Raw genomic sequence first — 19,749 nt, 5'->3', positions numbered from 1 at the left:
AAACAGGAGACAGGAGACGCTTTTGTGGACGACAGTTAACTGCTAGTTTATTTACGCGGGCTCTGGTTTATATATTTGGCCGTGACCAATCACAGGCTGCCACAAGGAAGCAGGGCGGGAATGGGATGCAGGCTCTGGCTACTATATCCAGCTGTGGCCAATCAGGAGTTGCCACAGAGTACGAGTGAGCGCGGGGTGCGCACGGGTTGGCTAATTTAAAGAGGGACTTAGCGCATTGCGGAAGCTGGCGTGGTCCTTAGTCCCGGGTGGGGTATGGTATGTTGAGCGCCTGCGCCCAACAAATATATAGTTCTTGGTCCCTTCATCTATGGACCCAATCCCCTGCTCTGCTCCCTGGCCCCATGAAGGAAGCAGCTCTGCTTGGTCGGGCCCTTCCACAATGATGTTGCTGTGTTGCCATGGACGTCTGCCATGGACTGAATCTTCTGAAATCGTGAGCTAGGTAAACTATCTTTTCAGCTGTAGGTGTTAGATATTTGGCTCCAGCAATGGGAACACTGCCTAATAGGGAAAATTGATACTAAGAGAAGTGGAGTCACTCCGGGACTGTACTTGATGTGATTTAGATACCTTGAAACCGGTTTGCAGGAGGACTTTGGAAAAGTTTGGAGCTGCAGACCAGAGAAACCCTAGAATGAGCAGAGCCCTGTGATTCTGATCAGGGCTCAAAAAGACCAGAACACTGCTAGAAATATGAACAGCAAAGGCACTTTGTCTAGAAAAAGGACTGCATTGGCGATTAGACCATAGGCAGGGTATTGTACTCTGGAAAAATTTGTCTATAGTTTGCCCATGTTCTGAGACTTTGCAGGAGACTGAGATGAAGGGCGGCAGACTTGTTGATCTGGAAAATTTAGGCTGTGGCTGCTTTTATCCAGATTGATAGAATCAGGGACAAAAAAAAAAAAAGCTAGAGAAGAAACATCTACTAAATGGGTTGAATTTATATTTTTTAATAGTTAAATTTATGCACCACTAAGTTTTCTCTTTGTGGTGGTTTGCTCACAGACTGCAGGTCATATTTCTTTTCCTTCTTTTAGTTAGCTCAGCCTCTCTCTGCAGAGTGTGTTTCTTTTTCTACCTTTAATAAAACTTTACTACAATTAAAAATGGTCACATTTATGACATGTGACTCTCACCTTATTAGTGAAAAAATTCCTTTTACCTTAGAGGCAAACTAAAGCTTATCTATGCCAGGCTGGCTTTGAACTTGTGGTGATCCTCCTGCCTCAGCCTCCTGAGTGCTGGGATCACAGGCGTGAGCCCACCACACTCAGCTCGCCAGTTTCTTTCTGGCACAGTTCACTGCTCAGCTTCCAAGCCATCATGAACTAAGCAGCTTCGCTCTGTCTGGTCCTTCCACTATGACGTTCCTGCCTTGGAGCCAGCAAACCATGAACTGAAATCTCCTGACACTATGACCTAAATGAAACGTTTCCTTCCAGTGATTCACAGTGTCCCTCTCCTGAGTTGTACATTGAAACCCTGACCCTCAAGGTAGAGATGTTAGGGTGGTGCTGGGAGGCTGTCAGATCATGAGGGTGGAGCGCACCCTGGTGCATGGCATTAGCAGTCTCCTGAGAGAGGCCTGAGAGGCGCCAATCCTGCTCCTCTTCCATAGGAAGGTACAATCGAAAGACAGCTGTCTATGAGCCAGGAAACGGGTTCTTACCAAACAGCACCTGGGACTTCCTGTCTGTAGGACTATGAGAGACATAATTTTTTTGTACCAGGAATTGAACCTCAAGACCTTGTGCTTGCCTGGTAGGCGTTGTGCCTCTGAGATAAATCCCTGGCCCACATTTTTTTTTAAAAAGTTATTAAGAAACAGAAAAAAGGGTAGAAGTGATACAGAATTTTAAAAAATAATAAGTAATCATTATTAATTGACATATTACATATCATTATCTTAGAAGTAGTTGTTCAAGTTACAAAATCAAAGCATAAAAAATGGACAGTGACAGCATAAATTATTCCATTTCATGTACTAACAAAAACTTAGTAGTATGGTTATCTATCTTGCACACTTAAACATATATATAGTTATATGTATATACCTATAACTTGTTTCCTTTTGAGCACTTTCTTTCCCTTTCATTTTTTTTGGTCTTTTTTGTTTTTATCGGTACCAGGGATTGAACTCACGACTGCCTGCTTGCAAGGCAGGCGCTTATGCCGCTGAACTAAATCCCCAGTCCCTTCCCTTTCATTTTTTTTTTTTTTTGTCTTTTTGAGACAGAGTCTTGCTGTGCAGTTCAGGCTGGCCTTGAGCTCACTTTGTAGCCCAGGCTGGTCTCGAACTCGCAACGATCCTCCTGCCTCAGCCTCCCAAGTGCTGGGATTACAGGCATGAGCCACCACGCCGGCTTTCCTTCCCTTTCATTTTTACAATATCCATTATACATGTTGGATCTTATTTTATCTTTCAGTTTTGTTATTTTTTATACTAGACAGACAATACAATATTTACAAATGTGAGTCAGATTTATTTCACTTAGGATAGTCTCAAGTTGCCTCCATTTACTACAAAAGCTTCAAGATCATCCTTTTTTATAGCTGAGTAATATTCCATTGTATAAAAATACCACATCTTTTTTTATCCATTCTGTGGTTGATGGGCATTTTGGTTGTTTCCAAGATTTAGCTATTACAGATTGTGCTGATATAAACATTGGTGCACATATATCAGTGTGACATGATCTTTTCAGTTTTTCTGAGAAAATATCCAACAGGGGAAAAGCTGGATTGAATGGAACTTCCAATCCTAGTTTTTTGAGGAATTTCCATACTGATTTCCATAGTGGATGCACCAGTCTACACTCCCACCAACAGTGGAGAAGTGTTCCTTTTTCCTCACAGCCTCTCCAACATCATGATTTCTTGATGGCAGCTACTCTTTCCATAGTGAGATGAAATCTCAATGCTGTTTTAATTTGCATTTCTCGAATGACCAGTGATGGTGAACATTTCTTCAGTATTTATTTACCATCTGTATATCTTCGTCTGAGAACTGTGTGCATCTCAGATGCCCATTTTTGGAGAGTGTCTTTGAATTTAGGGGCTTGATGTTTTTCAATTTTTTATATGTTCTCGATATAAGTCCTTTGTCTGAGGGATTGTCAGCTAAAATTCTTTTGCATTCTGTGGGTTTTCTTTTCACTTTGTGATTTCTTTTGAAGTGCAAAAACTTTTAAATAAGATGAGATACAAGTTGGTGATTCTTTGAAGTATTTCCCGTGTGGTTTGCATTTTGTTCATGAACTCTTTGCCTGCCTCTATGTCTCCAAGATTTCTACCTACCTTGTCTTCCAGTAGATTTAGTGTGAGAAACACATTTTTATTTATAAGCTACTTAGTTGATAGTGTTTTGCTACAGGAGTCTAAAAGGTCTAAGGCACATGGGGATACTGGGGATTGAACCCAGTACCTTCACACTGAGCTCCAGCCTTAGCTCTGTCTTCATTTTTACTTTTGAGACAGGGTCTCCCTAAGTCACTATGTTTCCCAGGTTGGTACCTTCCTGCCTCAGTCTCCCTGGTGCTGAGATTACAGATGTGTGCCTCTAGTCCTGGCTGACATTTCTATTTTTTTTTCTTTTTCCTTTTTTATCGGTACCGGGGATTGAACTCATGACCGCCTGCTTGCAAGGCAGGTGCTTATGCCGCTGAGCTAAATCCCCAGCCCCGACATTTCTATTTTTATGAACCCCAAATAAGCTAAGCCCCCTCCCCATCAGAAAAGAAGGCTGTGAGTTTGTTGGTAATGGAAAATCTGATGAAAAGGAATCCATTGCCCAGCAATGTGACTGGTGAATGAACTGTGAGGCCCAATGTGTCTCCGTTCTCAGTCTCCTGCTCTGAGTTGCAAGTGGGTGGCATGGACTACAGGTGCCTGGTGGGACACAGTGCTGGGCTGTGAGGAAACTGACCTGAGTGCTTCCCAGTGCAGGGGCTGATGCCGGGCTGCCTGCTGTGCAGTCTTGGGGATGGGGTCAGCCTTCCCCTTCAGTCTTCAGGGTGTCTCATGACTACAGTGGCTGGATCCTCCTTAATTCCCTTGGCTCGGGGTGTCCAGCATCCTGTATTACTCATCGCCAAGTAACAATCGACCAACACATTTCAAACTGCAGCGGGCCAGTTTCCCGGGGCAAGCGACTCCAGGCTGTACTGAGCTGGGCTTTCCTTCCCTGTCCAAGGTGACACAGCTCAGCGCCCAGTAAGCCTGGCTTGCCTGCACCCTGCATTTTAATTTGAAGGGAGATTAGGGACAATACTAAAATTTGTATGCAACTTTCCCTTAATCTGGCATGGGTACTTGTGGGATGGGAAAATGCTTAGAAGAATTAAGAAGCAGGAAGCACCAGGATGGTGGTGCCTGTTTTCCTAGGACTCTGGGAGGCCCTAGGTTTAATCTCCAGTCCTGGGGGCTGGTGGGAATGCAAGAAGCGGGAAGTAATGAGCAATCTTGGGGGATGACTAATGGAGAGACTGGAAATTCACATCTGCACCCGGCAATCCAGCGGCACCAGATGGCAGGAAAGGCAGGTTGTGAGGCCAGTTGTGCCAGCTGGAAGGGTCTCCTCAGGGCTGGGTCTGAACCCCAAAGGGAAGTGTTGCAACTGATGGAAACACACTGAAGACTAAAAATATCTCCGCTCATAATGAGACCCAGAGAGAGTGAGCCTGGAGGAATAAAAGAGCACAAAGTATGACTAATCAGGGGGAAGCAGTAAGCCTCTATTTTGCCTTTGTAGAGGGGAAAGAAACACAATAACTCTTGTCAATCACAGAGAACTCTACACAGAATCCAGGCTGTCTCTCAAAGAAATGATGAATTTTGAAAAGCGCCCCATTTTATAAGCCTACTGCTTCCTTCACAACCATCTAATTCCTCCCAGCCCTTTCACGTGTGTCCAGGATATTCGTGTGATGTCCGGGGAGGGTGGACAGAGTCGTGGACCCTGGAAAGCGAGACCCCAGGTGACCTGCAGCCACGTGGAGGCGGCCTGGTCCATGGGGGTGAGGTGAGGATCTGGGGACAGGGCCGGGTCCTGGGCTCCTCCAGTGCACGGTGTCTTGCTGCAAGGACCTCGCAAGGGAAAGAGGGGGGCAGGAGAGGGCCACACAGAGGACATAGGGCTGCTGATGCTGCTTGGAAGAGAAAGGAAGGGGGCAGCAGCCAGGAAGTGCAGGGCCTTCAGAGGACGGGGCAGGCAGGGAGACAGAGGCTCCCCTGGAGCCCCGGCCACACCTCGGTTTTAGCTGAAACAAGACCGATTTTGGACATTTGACTAATGCACATCAGTCACAGGGCATTAATAACATCGTGTCCTAGGACACTACCTCCAAGATAGTCTTGTTTTAATTATAAAAATCAAGCAACAACAAAAAAGAATAGAAACATGATGCAGATTTCAAAGCAACATAATAGGAAATTATCTTTGAAGTAGTTGTTCAGATTACAAGATTTAAGCATGAAAAAAATGAAAGCACAGACTGTTCTTTCTGATGCACGAACAGGTCAGTAGTATAGTTCTCTGACTGTCTGTCTATGGACATACATACATAGAGGTCCCCCCACATGTATACTCTTTCTTTCCCTTCTTTTCTCCTTTCTCAGTCCGAGGTGTTCTTTTCTTTCAAGCACTTTCTTTCCCTTTCCTTTTCCCTTTCCCAATATCTGTTGTACATTTTGGATCATAGTTACTCTTTCAGTTTTTTTTTGAGACAGGGTCTTACTATGCAGTTCATGCGATACTTGAATTCCCTGAGGAGCGCAGGCTGGTTTCAAACTCAGAGTGGTCCTCCTGCCTCAGCCTCCCGCATGCTAGGATTACAGGCATGAGGCGCCACACTTGGCCAGTTGAGATCTGTGTGAGTCATCATGAGCAGATGGCTGTTGGCCCCTGTGACAGATGTGAAAGTGTTGCAGTCATTTTTCTTGTAGCTCAGACTTTCCTCCTGCCATTGGCTCTCATCCTGGGATCTTATCCCACCCACCCATGTGACAAGGTCCTGACCTTTCCATCCCAGGTCAGCAAGCAACCATTTCTCTAAGGAATCCTGCTTTTTGGTGGGAAATGGTGCCCTGTTCCAGGCTGAATATATTTTTGGTGAGAATTATAAACAGTATGGCTTAAAAGATGATTTAGAGCTGGATGTGGTGGTACTCGCCCATAATCCCAACTATTTAGGAGGGTGAGGCAGGGGGATTCAAAATTCAAAGCCAGCCTGGACATTTTCGTACGACTATCTTTAAATAAAAAATGTAAAGGGTGGGGATGTAGCTCAGGGGTAGAACATTTGCATGCTAGCATGCTTGAGGCCCTGGGTTCAATCTTTAGCGACCCTCAAAAATCAAAATAATAAAAAACTCCTTAGACTTTAAGTCTATGGAGGTATAATTTATATACAATGGAATGTGTTGATTTAAAGACTAGGAAAAATTTCAGAACTATTCAAAGATATATTTAAATGGATACATTTGATTTTAGAGAAATTATATTCATATTTAACCATATGACCTAGTAATCTCACTCCCAGGTATTTACCCATCTGAAATACAAATCTGTGTTACACAAAACCTGCAAATAATAAACATTTCTAGCATCTTTATTAGTAAGTATCTCAAACTGGAAACAACCCAACAATAACAGATACAACCATACAATGGAATATGACACAGCCATGAAAAGTAACAAACTACTGTTACAGCAACACAGATACATCTCAAATGCATGGATGCTGGGCACAAGCACTTCCCCCAGCTCTGACTGCCTCCTGGTCCACTATGTTAATGTTGTGGCATTGGGATGGCCCATAGGAGATGTTGTTGTGTGGGCACATTACCAAGATGGGCTTTAGTGGGATTTGGTGGTTTGCTGACATTTCTGTGGGGTAGGAATGGCTTCCTGGAGCCTTTCTGTTGTCCACTCACCTTCATGGTGCCAGCTGTGGCTTTTAGGCTACCATCTGCATTTTGACACAAAAATGCCTTCTATGGCCGGGCGTGGTGGCTCACGCCTATAATCCCAGCACTTGGAAGGCTGAGGCAGGAGGATTGCTGTGAGTTCGAGACCAGCCTGGGCTACAAAGTGAGCTCAAGGCTAGCCTGAACTGCATATCGAGATGATGTCTCAAAAAAATGCCTTCTATGTTCTAGAAGAGAGAGAGAGAGGTATGTGTGTGGCAGTCTCTCCATGGGCAGCAGTCCGTCCGAGGTAAGCTATTTGAAGGACTTTAGACCGTATATTTTATTTTTTCTTGCTATGTGGTTCAGCCTGGCTTTGAACACACTTTGTCGTCCAAGCTGGCCTCAGACTTGTGGCAATCCTCCTGCCTCAGCCTTTGGAGTATTGGGATTACAGGTATGCACCACCGTGACTGGTGAAAATTCACATTTGAGTGAAATTTGTTGGTGATTTCCCTTGCTTTGAGAACAAACCTAAACATCTACCCTGCCCGTAATGAAACTTTTCTAAACTATGAATAATTAGATTAAATTAACCATGCTAGAACTATGAATAATTAGATTAAATTAACTATGTCAGAAAAACCTCAGTGACAAATATTTTCCCAAGAGGACATTACAAAAATAGAAGCATTCAAATAAATGTCAAATAGGAGGCAGAAGGGTGGATGGCTGTCAGGTAGTTACTAACTAAATATAATTTCCTTTGAGTTTGTGATGGCTTTGATACTTTTTGTAGAAGTTGTAATTCTCTGGTTTCTTTTCTCAGTGTAAATGTTCACTTCCATAGCAAAAATTATATATTTATCTTTTGAAAATTAAAAAAAAAAGCTAATGTTGGGTCTTGCTAAGTGACTCATTTGCTGCTATGAAAATTTCTTGACCACGCGGCAGGTGATGTGAATGGATGTCTACGGTCGGGCCTCTTCTGTGTGCTGTAAATTCCTCTTCATCACGATGAGTTATGCGCTGTCAAATTCTGCTTAGTAACACTTTATCCACTGTCCTCACCTTGGGAGGGCTCACTTGTGCTGTTCTTTTGTAGGCAGTGTCTTGTGTGGAATTCATGTCCTGTCTATGCTTGTTTTAGGCTCTCTCTTAGAGGAGACATCCAGTGGCCTCTGCCTCTACCTAGAAGTCGTGCCTCTAGCTCTTGTGTTTGCTTTTTTTGGGTGGTGAAGCTCGGGTTTGAATCCAGGGCCTTTGCATTCAGCCATTCAAAAAATTTTTATTTTTAGACAGGGCTTCACTGAAACACTAAATTACCCAGGCTGTGTTCAAACTGATAATTCTCCTGTTTCAACCTCCTAGAATGCTGAGATCACAGGTGTGGACCTGTAATTGCTGGTGCAATTCACTTTCTTTTTTTTGGACAGGGTCCCACTATGCAGTTCAGGCTGGCCTTGAATTCACTTTGTAGCCCAGGCTGGCCTCGAACTCACAACGATCCTCCTGCCTCAGCCTCCCGAGTGCTGGGATTACAGGCATGTATCCCCATACTCAGCCTATAATTCGCTTCTTAATATGACTTCCTGGCTACAGTATTTTCCATGCTGTGGCATATATTGATTCGAGTTGAAACTATTTCATTTTAAAAGGACAAGGAGGGAGAATTTGTGCTGGTGTTTTTTTGGTTTTAGAGATTCATAGTTTCATTTTTTGGAAAACAGTTTTAATTCTACTTTGGGTTTATCATGTAACAGAAACTGTGATATTTAAGCTCATGTGTCTGATTTATTGGAAGAGGAGGACGGGGGGGAGTGTGAAAAAAGGGACTAAAAAAGAAAAAAGGAAAAACAAGAAAATGCATTACGTGGATGAACCAGCTCCGCACCAGGAGTATGAACAGTATATACTGCAAACAGGGACTCATCAAATAAAAGCACTTTCAAAGCTTTTTAACCGTGTCCAGGTTGCATCTATGATATTCTATTTATCATAGATCTCAAAGGCACTTTCTGGATGATTGAATATTTTAAGCTACATCCACACAGTGGTCCATAGCAAGGGGGGAGCAAGGGCTGGTGTTTGTCATGTCGTTAGTACAGAGAAAATTCCGCCATTATCTAATGTGAAGTGAACCAAGCGAGCTGCCCGAGTTTCTACAGCCCTTACTAAACAAAGGGCCCTGGGAAGATGTGCGAGGATTTATAAAGGCGGTCACAGCGGACGGCCAGGATTGTGACACAGGCAGGGTCAGAGGAAGGACTGGAGATTTAATCACTTCTGGTTTTTAAACACCGCGTTTTCTTACATTCTCAAATAGATACTCACCAAAATGTTCTTGGCAATTACATGAAGCAGTTACAACTCGGTGGATGTGTTTAACTTTTTAACTTTGCCATATTTTTCAGCTAAAACAGTAATGCCTTCTACCTGAGAACTTTAATGCCATCTGCACTACAGAATTCTTTATGGGCACAGGCAAGGGGAAGTGGAAACTGTATTCCCAGAGCCTTTTGTTTTTTAAAATCAGCACCAGGGATCAAACTCATGGCTGCCTGCTTGCAAGGCAGGTGCTTATGCCACTGAGCTAAATCCCCAGCCCTTCTCAGAGCCTTTTAAATGTAGTGCTCTTTCTTATCCTTGGGGGTCATGTTCCAAAACCCCAGTAGATAGCTAAACCTCTGCACAGTACCAGCTATATATATCTGTACAAAATGTTTTTCTGTACTTATACACGTACAGTAACATTTAATTCATAAATTAGCCACAGTAAGAAATGAACCACAATAACTAATTTAAAGAAATGGAACGATTATAGCCAAGTGTTGTGGTGCATGCCTATACCCCCGCATTTGGGAGGCTGAGGCCGGAAGATCCCCATGAGTTTGAGGCCATCTTGGGCTACACAGTGAGTTCAATGCTGGCCTGAACTACGTAGCAAGACTCTATCTTGAGCAAAGAAACAAAATTATAATACTGCAATAAAGGTGGCTGAAAACATGATTTATTCTGGAGTTTTCCATGTGTTTTTGAATCATGTTTTGGTTCCTTGCACCTAATAACAGACTGAGAAACACAAACCATGGAGAAGGGAGGATTACTATGTGTCTATTCTGCTTAAGAATTATGCACCCATATGCTTTTTTTTTGTGTACTGGGGATTGAACTCAGGACCATGCACTTGCCAAGCAGGTGCTTATGCCGTTGAGCTTAATCTCCAGCCCCTAATGCTTTGTTTTTGAGATAGGGTCTCACTATGTAGCCCAGGTTGGCCTCGAATTTACAGTGATCCTCCTGCCTCAGCCTCCTGAGTGCTGGGATTACAGGCGTACATCACCACACCCGGCTCTTCCTGCTTTCAGTTCCAAAAATTTCCATATTTTTCCATGGGATTCCAAGGTCCCCAGGTATTTATGACTCCAGAGTTCTCATTAGCTCAGATTTTCACGAAGAAAAAGAGACGCAATGTTCATTTAATATTACACCTCTGGGTGCTGTGAGAACTCAGGCTCGCTGCTGGCGAGGAATCGAGCGGGCGATGCCGTGCAGGCCTGGTGAGGCGGGGAACCTGCAGCTGCCTATTTTTCTCTGGAGGAAAAGAAAGAGTGGCTTTTCTTTGTTTCTTTTTTTTTTCGTGTTGTTAACGGGTCTGAAACCCTCAGTGGAAGGTCCGTTTGCCTCCTACGCCTTTCTCTAGGCGCTCTCTCTTCCTCCTCCCCCAGGCCATAGTGCATTAACCGCAAGGCACCCATTAGGAACTCTGAAACGGTTCCAAATGTCGCGGTGAAACAGGTCTGGCCCAGCTGTTCCTGGATGAAGCCGATCATTTAGGAGACAAGCGTGATGGGGAGCAGAAGAGCTTTCCTGGCAAGAAGCCAGGAAGCTGGAAGATGGGGACTCTCATCTTAAACAAGCCATCTTTTTTGGTGATTCAGGAGCAAGGCTTTTACAGTTTTTTTTTTGAGGTGTATCAGATGGGCCCTGGGGCAATTACACATTGTGGGTGGCCTAATTTTCCTAGGTTATCTGTAGGTCACCAATCTTGGCTTCTGTAAATCTAAGGAAAAGTTATTGATTAGATCTTATAGGGGTAAGATAGAAAAAAAAATACAGGTAAAAAGGAGATAAGGCAAATGGGAATTGAAAAATTGTACTTTTTTTTAGAAAATTGGAGCTCCGGGGTACAAAATATACTCAAGTCTTTTCCCCTTCCAGGAAATTCTCACTAAAAACAATCCTAAGGGCATTAAAGATACATTAAGCCTACAGACTGGGCACTGGGCCCTTGCATTTCACCTGTAAGTTGTATTTCCTCCCTCCTCAAGGAGGCAGCAGTGGTAGTGGGCAAATCTCAACTCTGATAACATGCAAATGGTTTGCATTCTTTTTTTTTTGTACCAGGAATTGAACTCACAACCTCGCACTTGCCAGGCAGGTACTTATGCTGCTGAGCTAAATTCCTGGCTATGGTTTGCATCCTAACAGAGCCCCTCCAAGAGAGTAAGGCTGAAGGTACCCCCAGGTAGGATTTGTTTTTTGGTACCAGGGATTGAACTCACAACCTTGCACTTGCCAGGCAGGAGCTTGTGCCACTGAGCTAAACCCCTAGCCTCTTGCTATAGGTTACAAAGCACTTTCCTTTCTTGAAGGAACATACTCTTTCTTTGAGTGTGTACTTTTATATTTCTTCTTCTTTTTTTTGGTCTTTTTCCTTTTTTATCGGTACCGGGGATTGAACTCACGACTGCCTGCTTGCAAGGCAGGCGCTTATGCCGCTGAGCTAAATCCCCAGCCCCTACTTTTATATTTCTGCCTAATAAGTCCTTTTATGGTTCTTACTGGCACATCCTAAAAATTCTTTTTCCATGACAGGAATCAGGAAATCTATAGTTTAATTCTGTGTTTAGGGTGGGTTTGGCTTCCTCATCATGCCTTTGGAAACCTCCTAGGATAGTTAAGTTAGGTAGAGTGATAGGCAGGTGTGAAGGGATAGGATTTAAGATGGAGTCAGAATAGAGATGAGGCAAACCAAGCCTGTGGTCATCGGCTAGTTGTAGAAACCAGGCCCCAAAATGGAGATAGGATGGCCCAGCTTGAGGCAGGAGATTAGGGCATGGCCAGCCAGCCAGTTAGTCGGCTGGACTAGTGGGTGTGATCCATCAGTCCTGGAGATCCAGGGCTCATGAGTACAAGCCCTGTACCTGGGACCAATTGGGAAGGCCCAAAGGTTCGCGGTGGAAGCCAGAAAGTCTATTCCAGCAGGGTGAAGGAGCTGTGCCAGTAGGTTAAGGATTCTATGCTGGAGTTGAGAAATCACACAACAAAGACCAGGGCTGTCCTGAAAAGCACCCCAGCCATCCTCAGTGACACGGAGGCCCCGATCTCCTGCAATGATGAGCATAGTCGATTACATGCAAGGAAGCCAGTGTGACGAGTTCATTCTGGAGATTAAGCAGCACACATCTTCCCCTCCAGAGCCAGGAAGCAATGCTTGATGTGAGGACCAGAGCTTCTCCAGGAGAACCAACGGCTCAAGCAGCAACATGTAGGAGAACCCTCAATCCCTCAATGCCTCAACGCATAGCTTCTCCTTCTCCACGTCTCTATTTATGCTGGCAACTTTCCTCAGGTGAAACATCTACACTCAGCACCCTGCTAGTTTAATTCAGCTGGCGTTAAGTTGACCACCAGTTTTTAATCCATAACAGATGGCCTAGGTCTGATGTCAGACTGGAATACATGAAATACAATTTCCTACCTGTTATGGGTTGAGAACTGGTGGTCAACTTAATGCCAGCTGGATTATATCAGCATGCACTGAGTGAAGATGCTCCACCTGAAGAAAGTTGCCAGGACAAATAGGTGGAGAAGAAGGGAGGTATTAGGGGTTGAGGCATTAAGGAGGCATTGTGGGTTCTTCTATGAGTTGCTGTCTGAGCTGTTGGTTCTCCTGGAGAAGCTTTGGTCCTCACATCGAGCATTGCTTCCTGGCTCCAGAGGGGAAGATATGTGCTGCTTGGTCTCCAGGATGAACTTGTCACGCTGCTTCCTGGCACGTACCCAGCCGTGCTTGTCATCGGAGGAGCTCGGGGCCTCCCTGTCGCTGAGGACAGCTATGGTACCTTTCAGGATAGCCCTGGTCTTTGTTGTGAATGTGACTTCTTGGCTCCAGCGTAGAACCTTCATCCCACTAGCACAGCTCCTTCATCCTACTGGCATAGACTTTCTGGCTTCCACTGCTGACCCTTGGGTCTTCCTGGCACGGATCCATAAAAGAGACTCGCATGAGTCCTTCTTGTGGGTGCTGGACCTCCAGTTGGACTTGTGGAGGCATTGTCCGGAGCTCTGGATTTTTATCTGGACTCATGTGGGACATTGCCATGGGGTTTAGGTTCTTGACTAAATAATCTATGTCTTTGGTGTTGTGGATAGATTTCCTGCATTTTTCTGTGTTAACTTCTGGTGACCATTATAAAAATATTTTAAACTCCACGTTCTAATCCTAATTGTTCTCTGTGTACAACCCCTGACTACCACACTACCTTTAATAAATGTAAAACCTTGGTACCTTTGGTACCTGTCTTGTCCAGTTCTTCATACAGGACAACAAGAATGTTAAAAGACTCTAGAAGGACCCTACAGCACCCCGGAACCCTGATAACAGGACTGCAAGCTTCACCAGAGATAAATAACAGTTTGAAGTTGTAACTAGCACAGCCTGGGGCAGTGATTTAGCTGAATAAATAACTCCATTGGACAAAGAACCTCAGCAGCAGCCCACTTTAGGGACCCCTTCCACTCTTAGGAGCGTTCTTTTAATAAACCGTCCCTACTTTTCCCTTCCTGTGTCCGCAGCCAGTTCTCTGGTGTCCTGAGACAAGCACCCAGGCTGCCATGAACTCTGAAACCCTGTCACGTTAGGACCCAGACTGGTGACATTCTAACTTGTGTCTTTGCAGTTCTTTTCCTCATGAGTAGCTGCACATGGAGTTAACCCTTATGCTACAAAGATGTTGTTGTAGTCTGGGGTTATTACACAGAGAACAACTCAGGTCAGGACATGGAGTTTATAATATTTTTATAATGGTCACTGAAAGTTAATACAGGAGAATGCAGGAAATCTATCCGCAACACCAAAGACATAGATTATTTAAGTCAAGAGCCTAAACCCCACGGCAATGTCCCACATGAGTCCAGATAAAAACCCAGAGCTCAGGACAATGCCTCCACGAGTCCAACTGGAAGTCCAGGGCCCACAAGGACTCACGCCAGTCTCTTTTACGGATTCGTGCCGGGAGGACCCAAGGGTCAGCGGTGGAAGCCAGAAAGTCCATGCCAGCAGAATGAAGGAGCTGTGCTAGTGGGATGAGGGTTCTACACTGTAGCTGAGAAGTCACACTCACAACAAAGAACGGGGCTGTCCTGAAAGGAACCACAGCTGTCCTCGGCGACACGGAGGTCCTGAGCTTCTCCAACGACAAGTACAGTCGGGAACGTGCCAGGAAGCAGTGTGAAGAGTTCACCCTGGAGACCAGGCAGCTTTCAGTGCAGAATGGGGGCTGAGGTGGGGGAGACCGCAGAAGGGCCGCTGTCCCATGGCAGACCAAGGAAGAGCACAGAAGAGCGACACTGTACCAGATACTGAAAGACGTCACAGCTTCAGTCTACGAAGCAGCTTCCGTGGTCACCAGCACTGCAAAATGGAGCTTTAAAAGTTAGATTTTGTTCTCTTGGAGGCATAAGCAGTTTCTCCAAAGCTTCCTCCTGCTGAGCACAGCCTAAGAGGAGAGTGCACAGGTCCAGCTGCAGAAGGGGAAAGCGGAACCCTTTCCACAAGGCAGGGCTGGACTGAAGACACTGGGGTGAAAAACCATTCCCCACTCGCACAGATGGAGACGGTGACCTGAGACAAACAGGCCTCTCCATCCTTGGAGCTAGCTTTGAATAAGTCCTTTTTCCCTTTAATCAAACTAAATGACCTCTTTCAATTTGGTCAGCAACCAGCAAACATACGCAGGTGGATAAACTGAGCGGCCAGCGATACGGTCAGCAGCGGAGCTGGTGGGAGACTGGCTGTCCGTGGCTCAGCTCTGTGCCCTCCAAATGAGTGATCTTAAAAATCTACCAAAAGCAAGGGAAGCGAGAGGGTATATGAAGGTGTTCCCTTGGTAACACAAAGACAGTCTCTGTTTCTTGGGGAACGTGTGTTGTTGTGATAACGAAACCCCAAAATGTCCAGATTCACCGGCCTGCCTTGAGGCAGCCAAGAAACCCAGAGGCAGAGGGAGAAGGAAGGACTTGATTGGCAACAAGTCAGCCTCTGGGAGATGGAGGTTCTTGCTTTTAATGACCTTTATTTTTTTTTAGGTACCGGGAATTGAACTCACAACTTTGAGCTTGCCAAGCAGGCGCTATGCCACTGAGCTAAATCTCTGGCCTTTAGTGACCTTCTTGACCTCGGCTCTAAGTGTGAGCTTTTTATAGGCTTTGTGGAGGCAGGGATGTGGCAAGGTCTGTGGGTCCCAGACTGGCAGTTCGCAGAGGTATTTAATACACAGCTTCTGTTATGTAGGCTGCGTACATCTTGTTTCTTTGCAGAGTCGGAGAGTGTTCCAGCCTTGTGAAGCTGAAGAAAACATAAAATGGCAAAGCCTCATGATTGAGGTAAGAGCTGCGCACTTGATCCCCATCATGGTCCGCGTCTCCTGTGCATGTTTCTGGCGATGGCAGCCTGGGCGTGACCTTTCTCTGGACCCTGGGACCAGGGGAAATTCAGGGACATTCCCAGCTAGTTATCAAGGTGCAATTAATCATCAAAGCACAGAACAGGCACAAAGAAAGAATATGTTTTTTATCCTTTTATTCCTTAAAGATCTTCAGTAAGAGCTGAATGTGGTGGTGCACTCTTGTAATCCCAGCACTTGGGAGGCTGAGGCAGGAGGATCACTGTGAGTGAGAGGCCAGCCTGGGCTACCCAGTGAGTTCAATGCCAGCCTGAATGATACAGTGAGACCCTGACTCAAAAAACAAAAAATAAACACAAGAATGTGGGGTGAAACCCCTCTCCTAGTGAGAATAATATCTCTCACCTAATCAGATCACACATGAGAGTTATGGGCTTCAACTACTAGATTCCGCCTCGTATATGAACCTGAGACTTGGACAGAGTGTGACACCGGGAGCTGTGACAGGTTACCCTGTGCCCAGCTTCCCAGGTTCCCCCAACACAGCATCATTTGCCAGCGTTTTCCTGAGGTCATGCTTTGACATCCCCTAAACCATACCAGACAGTTTGCAAGAAAAAAAGTTTCCATAAATGACCCTCCCAACCATGACTGGGATTGTACTAATCTCTCAGCAAGGATAGGATGACCTCTGATCTGGGAAAATCCAGTGCCAACGAGCCAAACGAGAAGTGCTGTGATCTGGAAGACAGAAACACACAGAAGTAGGCTTGTGTCACCAGACAGAGGTGACTGTCAGGCACTCAGCACAGACTGACAGGCAAAAGCCTGAATTAAAGTAAGAGGGAAAAAAGGGGACCACAGCTCTGACAAAGACCAAGGCGGTCCTCTAACAAAGGGAAGTCAGGGGAAATAGGAAAAGGGGCTCAGCCTGAGAAACAGACTGAAAAGGGGGGTTCACAAAAGAATGAGATCAGTGTCATGGGGTCTGTGGTGGGCTGGGGTCTGGCTGATCGTCATCTCAGTCTTGATTTTGTAGCTCTGGAGGAGCCCTTAGGCCCTGGAGGGGTCAGTTTGATTCCTACAGATGGCTGTCTCTGCTTGGAGGAGCCTCAGTGTTGGAGGTCTGTGCTGGAATCCAAGGTGACCCTCCGTTTAGGGCAGTGGAGACTTCTAGATGTGTCTGAACGTTCCTATAAATCCTCGGTGTTCGCAGTCTTGAAGGAGGAAGGGACAGGCTGGGTTAATTTTGGGCTAATGAATCTTGTTTTGCCGATGGTTCCCAAATGAATGACACACCTGTGCAGGTTTCAAGGTACTGAAGGGTTTTACTGATCTCTGGCTCCGTGGCAGTCTCTGACTGGGTCAGTGGCACAGTTAACTGGGGACTTCCTGACAGTGCAGTGGTCACAGGCAGCAGCAATTAGGGCAGATTGCTGGGGCCTGGGTCAGAGGGAGGAGGCTTGCATGGGGGTGAGATGTACAGCGGTCAGGACAGGGGGAGCATTCATCCAAACTGGGATGGACCTGGCTTCTCCCCAGCTGTGTGTCAGTCAGCCTTTCGCTGCTGTGACAGATTGCCTGACAAAATCAGCTTCAGAGGAGGAAAGATTTATTTTGGTTCATGGTTTTGGAGGTTTCAGACCATGGTCACTTGGGCCTGTTAGTTCAGATGTAAATGGGCAGCACTTCATGGCAAAGCTCCTCCATTACAGCAAAAAGGAGAGCAAAGGGTGGGGTCTCACTGTCTCCTTTAGGGGCCTCCAGTGCCTCCCACTAAGCTCCAGCCCCAGAGGTCCCACTGCCTCCCAGCAGGGCCACAGTGTAGAGACCCCTTCCGATCCTCATTGCAGTCTGGGAAGTTTATATTTGCAGTCCCATGCACAAGGTATTGGAATCCTTTTTTTTATTAATTTTTTTTTTTTATTATTTTGAAGGTAGTGAAATACAACAGAACAAGACAGAACAAAGCCAGCTGAGACTGTGTAGTGAAATTGGTACAGAACATCACAGCAGGTTACCGGGATAACAGTAATAGGTACCATGGTATATCTCATTATCTTCACAATAGTTGTTCTTTCAATCACGTATAGCAAAATAAAATGAAATACAGAACATTATAGAACTTATCAAAACAGAATACTGAATGAGCAGTACCATTAATCAGAATAAAGCAAAACAGTAGTAAAAATATTTGCTTTCAAAGAGATGGTAGAAGGAAATCCCCCATATTTGCTATATTGCATATGGTCAACCTCCCAAGAGATGCTCAGATCGCTGGTTCCCACTTGCTAACGGGGGGCAGGGGAAGTGGGATGTTTGACTCTCAGCCTGTGCACCAGTAGGCTCACTATTGCTTAGCAGGGAGGCAGGCTGGTTGCTTGGTTTCCCAACACCCTAAGTTCCAACACGGCGCGGATCTAGGAGACACTGGTATTGAAATCCTAGCAAGTTAATTCCAATCTACCACTTCCAGTGTGATGCATGATGAGAACAAATACATCAAAAAGCATATGTGTGGTGGTGGGGAGCCAAGGAGATCCTAAGTCCAGCTAGGGTGACAGCTAACTAGAACAGAGGCCTGGACCAGGGCTGAATCCAGGTTTTATTAATTCATGAAGAGGGCTGTGGCTTGAGGATGAGTGACTGTGAGAATGCCAGGCAGTATGTGAGTGCTGAGAGCCAGGGTAGGCAGGAGGCCTGAATCATCTCTGCATTATGCAGAGAGAAGGGTGTGTAGAAGGAGTCGTCTGCATGGCACAGTCCAAGGTAGCATCTGACGTGTTGGGGTCAGTGGGTCAGCTCTGATGTGTAATTTTTTATGCACTGGGGAGTCACAGCCTCTTATGTCAAGGCTCAATCCCAGCCGACAGCGTGGAGCCTGGCTCTCCCTCCTGGCTCTTGGAAGCCAGGGCAGCCCCGACTGTCACCTTGCTTCAAAGACTCCCTCTCAGCACCTCAGCTAGACTGATTTGTATTGCTTGAAGCCAAGTGAGGGGACAAGAAGGAACCTTAACCAGCTGTGTGTGTAGCAGTACGTGGCAGTAGGGTCAGATTTAGCCAAGATGGAGACACCTGCTCTTCTTTGCAGGACAGTTATCCTGGTGGCCCACAGCACAGGTTGGTGACCAAGCCTTCGCCACTGGGGGACATTTTTCCCACATTGCTTCTACCCATTTCTCTTTTCCTTCTCCTCTGGGAAATGTATAATGTCTTCCTCAGTTTTCTATATTTCTCATTGCATTATTTTTCACTTTCCATTCTCTTTAAGATCCATGCTCCGCCTTGAGTCTGTTCCCTACTTGTCTTCTAATACTTTCTTTACTTCAGCTGTGTCTTCTGAGGTGTTGAATAAAACTTAATTAAAATTAGTAATAAAAATGCTGAGATGTCCTGATTCACCGCAGGCTTTTTTCCACTGCTGAACATGGGACGCCTGCAGAAGCCTTGTTCTGGGGCCGTGGTCCCTCCTTATCCACGGATTATATTTTATGACCTGCAGTGGATGTCTGAGCCCTTGATAAGCACTCAGTCCTATAAATATTACGTTTTTCTTCTTAAACATACAAAATCCTAATTTATGAATTAGGCACAGTAAGATTAACAATAATAGGTAATAAACAGAACAACAATAAAGGTTATATGACTGTGATCCTTCTCTCTTTTTGAAAATATCTTGATTTTTGTTTGATTTTATTATATGTGATGGTATGAACAGCTGCTTTGAAGAAAACAAGACATCATGGCAGCCATTGCTGATTTAATATCATCTTGCTTTGAAATCCTACCATGCTTTTGTTCTTCTGTTTCCATTGGTTCTATCATGTTGTGTTTTATTGGATTTTAATATGTGTAACAGTATAAACAAATTTTTTTTGTCAAAAATGAGATATTATAGAAGCCATTGTTCATTTTCTGTTATTTGGTTCTGAATGCCCTGTAATAATTTCATTCTCTTGAATGATTTTGTACTATTTTGTTATGTTTGATACTATTGTATATGAAGATATGCTCAACTATTTCAAAGGAAGAGACATCATGGCAACTACTGTTAATATCTGGGTGTCTTGTAATGAAGACACCCAGTACTTGTAATCGTGTACTGGGTGTCTTGTGTTGCTTACATTGT

Source organism: Cavia porcellus, unplaced genomic scaffold (genome assembly GCF_034190915.1).
Source record: "Cavia porcellus strain 051 isolate PalLab524CR breed Dunkin Hartley unplaced genomic scaffold, mCavPor4.1 scaffold_7, whole genome shotgun sequence".
NCBI lineage: Eukaryota > Metazoa > Chordata > Mammalia > Rodentia > Caviidae > Cavia > Cavia porcellus.
This window is presented reverse-complemented; position numbering follows the sequence as displayed.